Source organism: Crocuta crocuta, unplaced genomic scaffold (assembly GCF_008692635.1).
Source record: "Crocuta crocuta isolate KB4526 unplaced genomic scaffold, BGI_CrCroc_1.0 scaffold48, whole genome shotgun sequence".
NCBI classification, from domain to species: domain Eukaryota; kingdom Metazoa; phylum Chordata; class Mammalia; order Carnivora; family Hyaenidae; genus Crocuta; species Crocuta crocuta.
This window is the reverse complement of record NW_027533089.1, coordinates 13,356,434-13,363,430: the sequence shown is the minus strand read 5'-3', so window position 1 is coordinate 13,363,430 and position 6,997 is coordinate 13,356,434. Positions and strand designations below refer to the sequence as shown.

General features: G+C 34.1%; 1 protein-coding gene across 2 annotated transcripts in view; it reads left to right on the top strand.

The window, feature by feature from the left end:
* The window catches only part of PKN2 (protein kinase N2), a 138,243-nt gene that overhangs the window by 43,578 nt on the left and 87,668 nt on the right, over window positions 1-6,997 (top strand). The gene's annotated exons all lie outside the window — the stretch shown is intronic.

The following is a 6,997-nucleotide window of genomic DNA, read 5'->3' as shown; positions in this document are numbered from 1 at the left end:
TATTGTCTGGTTGAGAGTATTCCCTGAGACACAGAAGGTTGGATTAGGGTGAGATAAGAAGTCTGTCCTGCCAATATTCCTGATTTAAGGCACATAATATCCATTAATTAATACAAATTAGGTCAAGGTGTAGTTCAAATATTAGGAAATGGATACTCGTAAGATCTCTAAGAAGGTAGTATGGAGTAAAAGAGCACCAAATTAAGAATCAGACCTGCATTGTAAACCCAGCCAGGTCACTGACTTTTTCTTGTGACCTTAGGCAAATTGCTTAGCTGCTTTGAACCCACTTTACTCAAAACTAAAAGGAAATTAGTCTACTTGATCTTTGGAGTTCCTTCCAGCTAACACATTATTATGAACCTTGTACTCAAGTGAGTTTTTATGGGTGCTCTAGCATTTCTTGGCATCTTTCAGGTCAGGCTGTTTTAATAGTGTAGAGAAAGTAACAGCTCTTTCACTTCTCTGGGAACTTGGCCAGTAAGGAGTAAACATCCTTTCCTATCTCTCCCTAAATGAAGTATTTGATCATAAGTGACAGACATTTTTCTTCATTTTGTTCTTTGAATCTGATCCAGTTCTCCTATTTTAGTTTTTCTTAACTTCACTGTGAGTTTGTTAAAATGTAGTAAATTGAAAATATCAGGGTGCCTGGGCAGCTCAGTAGGTTGAGTGTCTGACTCTTGATTTCAGCTTAGGTCATGATCTCACTGTTTTAATTCGAGCCTCACATTGGGCTCTATGCTGATAGTGCAGAGTCTGCTCGAAATTCTCTCTCTGCCCCTCTCCTGCATGCACATGTGTACTGTCTTTCTCAAAAATAAAGAAACATTAAAAAAGAAAGAAAATATCAATATATGTTTTAGTCTATAGATCAATATTTCATCGTTTTATAAAGTAAAAATAGTATTAAATACATATTAGCACAGCTGTGTATTTGAAATACTTGACTTACTCATGATATGGTCTAATCAGAGTAGAATGTGTAGTCCTAACCCTTTACAGTAGAATTTTACTGACTTAAAATAACCTAGTTAAATAGCAGTATACAGTAGACTATACAGTACCACCAGTATAAGCTTTTACATTTACCAAAGCTGAAATAAAGTAATAGTTATTTTTTATTTCTTTTAATTAATGTCTTTCTGTCCTTAATAGGGGCAGCATGTATTCATTGCTTAAAGAAATTGAGCAAATTTCGAAAACTTTGAAGAACAAAATGAAAATTCCTCTTTTCTTATTGAGAAATAATAATTGTGAATATTTTAATTTCTTTTTCTTCAGTATTTCCCCCATTCTTATTTTAAACATAATTTGAATTAAGACTATGTGGACATTATAGCAATAGATGAGGCTGTGCATACTACTATGGAGTTATAAAGGGCATAAATAAGATAAATCCTTTCTTATTCCATAGGCTGTTTGAAATTCTTGTGTTGCGACATTCCTGAACTTTTTCTTTCCTATAAGTTGGTTTAAAGCCCTGCTATTTGTAAGTTTTTTGAGGAAGTCTGTGCCTGCCACAGTGGTTTGCATATATTATTGAATATTTAAAAAATTATTGAATTGACCATTCTATACAGTTATAATTTCTAATTCTTAAGTTATATTCCTAGAAATAGAATTACTAGGACAAAATCACTATTTTTAAGTTTCTTGTTACAGATTTCTAGCTTTTATAAGGCTTGTGGTTTACATTTGGATTATTGCTAACATTAGATTAGAAAAATCTTTGTCAGTTTAGGAGGTATCAGTGGTACAGTCTCTTCTCCCACAGCACAATTTTCTTTAATGTTTATTAACACATACATGATTAGTGGATGGAGGAATGTATAAGTGTAACATGAGCCCTAGGTTAGTTAGTACACCTGTAATTTTCCCCAGAATGTTAATATTTTGAGGCAAGATTAAAAAAAAAAATTTTTTTTTTGAAGCCTTAGCAATATATGAAGTCCTTAAGATAAAAGCTCAAATCTTATAGAAGTTTGATGGTTTGGGGGCCTCTGTTGTCACTAAGGAAAAGACTTCTGTTGCTCTAATTGTCATTCGTTTGTTGATAAAGTGCCTTTTCTCTCTGTATACTTCTGTTGTTATTTTCATTTATCTTACGACTTGGTGTGGCCTTCTGGTCTAAGGATTTGTATTATTCTTCAGTTCTGAAAAATTCTCATTTGTTTATCTTATACATCCAGTACTTCTTCCTCAGTCTATATTCTCATTCTGGAGCTCTTACTAGACGGATCTTGTATCTTCTCATTTTTATCTTCCATGCTTTTTTAATTTCTCATATATCTGTGTGATGAATTCAGAGAAATTTCCTCAGTTTTCTGTCTGTGAGTATACTAATTCATTATCTTCGTTCAATCCGCTATTTAATAGACTTACTGAGATTTTAATTTGTTTTGGTTCCTTTGAAATCAATGTAATTTTTACTTTTCATTTCCTACTCAGATCTCTATTATTTCTTTTATGTAGCCACTTGAAATGTGCTTACCTAAAAATCATTTCGATTGTTCTATAAATCCTGAAGGTATTAATTTCATTGATAGTTTCCTTGTGTTTGGATTTGATCCATCTGACTGAATGACTGCATTAAGGATATGGATGATATAAAATATAAAGTAGGTAGAGTTAACCATGAAAGACTTGAAATATTTTTTTAACAAGTATTTTGTGATGGTGAATTTAGATTGGTAGTAAAATAAATAGGGCATAAGAAAGAAAGCCAAAGGTAAAATAATGTAAACATCAAAGTGTTAGATTAATTTGACTAGCATGGAGTGGCTAGCTTATGATTTTGGTGATAAAAGATATGAGAATTATGAGGTTTCTTTCATGTATAGATGATTGGTGGAGCATCACAAGTACTTTTAGGAGTTTAGTTTTATGCTTAGGATTATTTTTTTCTTTTAAAAAATCTTTTATCTGCATACTTTCTGAGTATATTAATGAATTTTTAAGGGAGTTTGTGATTAGATGTTGCATCTAGCTTTGTTTTGAAAAGATGAAAAAAGATATATACTGTTTAATTTTGGGGTAGGTATGAAATTGAAGAGTAGAAAACAGTTGTGAATGGAGGATGAAAGTGGTAAGGTTGTAAATGTAAATTAATATAATATAGATGGTGGTGATAATTATTACTGCCTGGAGAAGAACCTACTGAGACAAAGATTATCACTGAGGATTTTCAGTGGTTAAATAGCTATTTATTTTCTGAGGCTAATTTATTTTACCTGTGTCAGGAATAGTATTTCATTGCCTAGTACTGATTCTGACAGTTATGATATAATTGTTTTATTTTTTTAAGGGTAGAAGCATAATTTAATAGATAAAATATCCCACGTGTTCCAAATGCAAGAAAGTTCTATTTTCCAGGAAGTTTCACAGTTTATTGCAACTAAAATTTTTAGGAAAGGAGTAATAGAAAGTATTATAACCTGTCTTATCTACTGTCAGAGGACTTTTGGTTATCTTAAATTATTGATTATAGACATTGTAGACGTTTCTCACTCCTTTTCTCACTCTAAAAAAAATGTTTAAGCCATGTCACAACAAAAGATGGGAGTAAAATATGGTTACTAAAAATTCAGGCCTATGAAAAAAGGAAGAGGAAGCAAGCATGCTAACCACATATGGTTTATATCAAATTTTAGCTAATGTAGTTGTTGTGTTTGGATATCAATTTTGCTTTTGAGTTTCCTGGAGTATAAGTAGTTCTCTTTTTCAGAAGGAGGAAAGCCTGAGTTCCTCAGCAATGATAGATTTTCGTGACTTGTATAAAAATAATATTAAATAATGGACAAACCATTCAGAAAACAAAACAGAACTACTCTGCCAGGTTTAAGCCCTGCCCTCAGATTGCTCATAGTCTTTGACATGGTGAGGAGAGGCATTTAATCTAAATTCTAAGAGGGCATAGGCAGGAAAATCTTTTCCATGAAGAATTGTGATCAACTTCGATACAAAGTCAAAGTTTGCAGATTGTCTCCAGCAGTAAATTCTGTAGTTAGATAGAATTGGAATTTAGGGAACAAATTGAAAAATGAGAGTTGAAAAGTAAGCAAAAGACCTTCAAGGATTCACATCAAATATTAATGCCATTTTCGTAGAACAGGTTTTTTGTTTTTTTTTAACAGCCTTTATATTTTAGTACCACAGTTCCCAAACGCTGCAACAAGGCTCACTGGGGTGCCTCAGCAAACTCTCAGGATGTTGCAGTGTATTTTAAAAATTTCAGGGAAACACAGTGACACCTTTTGTTGGATATCAGGTGAACTGACTAGACTCAGGTTTCAATATTAGATTTATCTACATTCCCTTTATGGAGGAACAGGAAATGAGGGTGGGAGTGTCCAATCTGAATTCAAGGTTAGAGAAATTGTAAAGGTACCCAGTAGTCAGACACAGTCCATTAATTAAGTAACTGTGGATATTAAAGAATGAAAAAAATGTTTTCTTTCAAATTGAATTATTTCATAGAGCTATTAAGTTATCATAATTTGTAAGTATTTACTAAGTAATTAGGACCTTACTGTTTAATAAACAGAATTGTTATGTATTTCTCTTGGCCTGTGGGCCATATGGTACAAATTACTGATGCCCTAAGATCACTATGAACCAAGAAAGTTAGGGAACCTCTAGCTTAGTACGTAATATTAAAGCACAAATTTGGGAAAGCAGTTCATGTTTTCTAAGTCTATGAGGGTAGAAATTAAAATACCTACAGGAATGCAGTTAGCTTAAACTTTCTCATCTGAGCATTGTTTGCATCAGTCCACTTTACCTGAGGCTAGACAGCAAAAATTTGGCATTTTATTTTTTAACAGTAGTAATATGCTTTTGTTTTTGATAACCATCCAAAGGTAGATTCATAGCTTTGGAAACTGAATAAATGGATAATTGGACTTCCATTCCATTATAAGTAGTGAAAAATTTAGACATTGTTTTGATCCAGGTACAAGAGCATTCTGTATCTACACAGATGAGGATCAGAAATTTAATGCCAATCAGGTATAGATAACTTATCCTAGGAATTCTTTTGTTTGTTTGTTTGTTTATTTGTTTTGAAAGATAAAGAGCTAGCAGGGGAGGGGCAGAAAGAGAGAGGGAGACCTAAAATCCCAAGCAGGCTCCATGCCATCAATGAAGAAATGGTTGCAGGGCTCAAACTCAAGTACTGTTAAGATCATGACCTGAGTGGAAACCAAGAAAGAGTTGGATTCTTAACCAGCTGATCCAACCAGGCGCCCGTTATCCTAGGAATTCTTAATCTCAGATCCATGGAACCTGGAAATTGTATATACAGACACAAAAATTTCTTTGTCCTACTGGTTTTTGCCAGAGTTCCAAAGTGGACCTAAAAAGCTTAAGAACAGATTTATCAACTACATTCTTTGGATAGTATGGCCTTTGGCACAGGGCTTTGGTCCAAAGCCAAGACTAGATCCCATATCTTCTCATCTGTTAACTCACTATTCTGCAAAATAACTTGGTTTTTAGCGGTTAAGAATTAGATGTTAAAAGTATTTGTACCTAAGAATTTAAATAAAACTTATTTATGTGGTTATGATGAATTCCCAAAGAAATTAAGGAAAATCTTTTAATTTATTGCATCTGTTCAAAGGGTACATATAAGGTACATAACCTTCACAGACTCAATACCTCTTCCCCAAAGTGAACATTACACCTAAATTTTATGTTTCAGGAATTAAAAATGTAAAAACCAGTTGTGTTAGAGTAATAGAATTTATTTTTAAAAAATTTTTTTTGGTTTTGTTTTGTTTTTTGGTAATATTGAGACAGAGAGAAAAAGATCATGAGCGGGAAGGGGCAGAGAGAAAGGGAGACAGAATCTGAAGCAGGCTCTAGGCTCTGAGCTGTCAGCACAGAGCCTGATGCAGGGCTTGAACTCACGAGCCGTGAGATCATGACCTGAACCAAAGTCTGACGCTTAAAGGACTGAGCCACTCTGGCATGCCAGAATAATGGAATTTAAAATAGCAAATGATATGCAAATAGCTAGGACATAACTTTGGTTTGTTTTAAATGTAGATTAGATGTACTTACCCAATCCAATTTTTGTGTTAAGATGAATAACTGGTACTGTGTATTGTCTTAGCCTCTATCAGTAGGATGTAACTGAGACATATTTTCTAGTAATGATGTCTTTGTAGTAAATCAGTCACATTATCAATTGGGATAGTTAGCCATGGGTTCTGTATATGGTCTTTCCAAATCCTGATGCATTTAATTCATTATCCAAAAAATGATCATAAGGATATAACTTTATTTTTGCCAATATTTGTTTTGTGTGTATGTGTGTTTTAGAGTACACATGTGTGCATGTACCAGCACGAGGGGGAGGCAGAGAGAAAAGAAAAGAGAGAATCTTAAGCAGACTCCACACACACACACACACACACACACACACACACACACACACACACACACACACACACACCTACCTACCACCAACCCCTGCTGTGAGAATCCCATGCAGGGGTCAGTCTCACAACTGTGAGATCATGACTTGAGCTGAAATCAAGAGTTGGAGTGTTAACTGAGTAAGCTACCCTGGTGCCCCCACTGTTAGTTTTTTTAAGTGTTTTTTTTTTTAATGGAAGATCAAATAGAATTATCTTACCTTTGGAATTTAAAGATAATTTTTACTTACTGAGTGACTGTACAATGGGCCAAGATTGTACTCGGAGCTACACAATTATAAAATATTTGGATTATCACAGTATTTCTGAAAGGTGGCAATATTATGTAGATTTTATAATTAAACTGAATATTTGAAAGGTTAAATAACTTGCTCAAGGGGTGCCTGAGTGGCTCAGTCGTTTAAAGGTCCAACTCTTGATTTCTGCCCAGGTCATGATCTCACAGTTTGTGAGATCAGGCTTTGCCCTGACAGCATGGAACCTGCTTGGGATTCTCTGTCTCCCTCTCTCTCTCTGCCCCTTCCCTGCTTGTGCAATGTCTCTCTCTCTCTCTC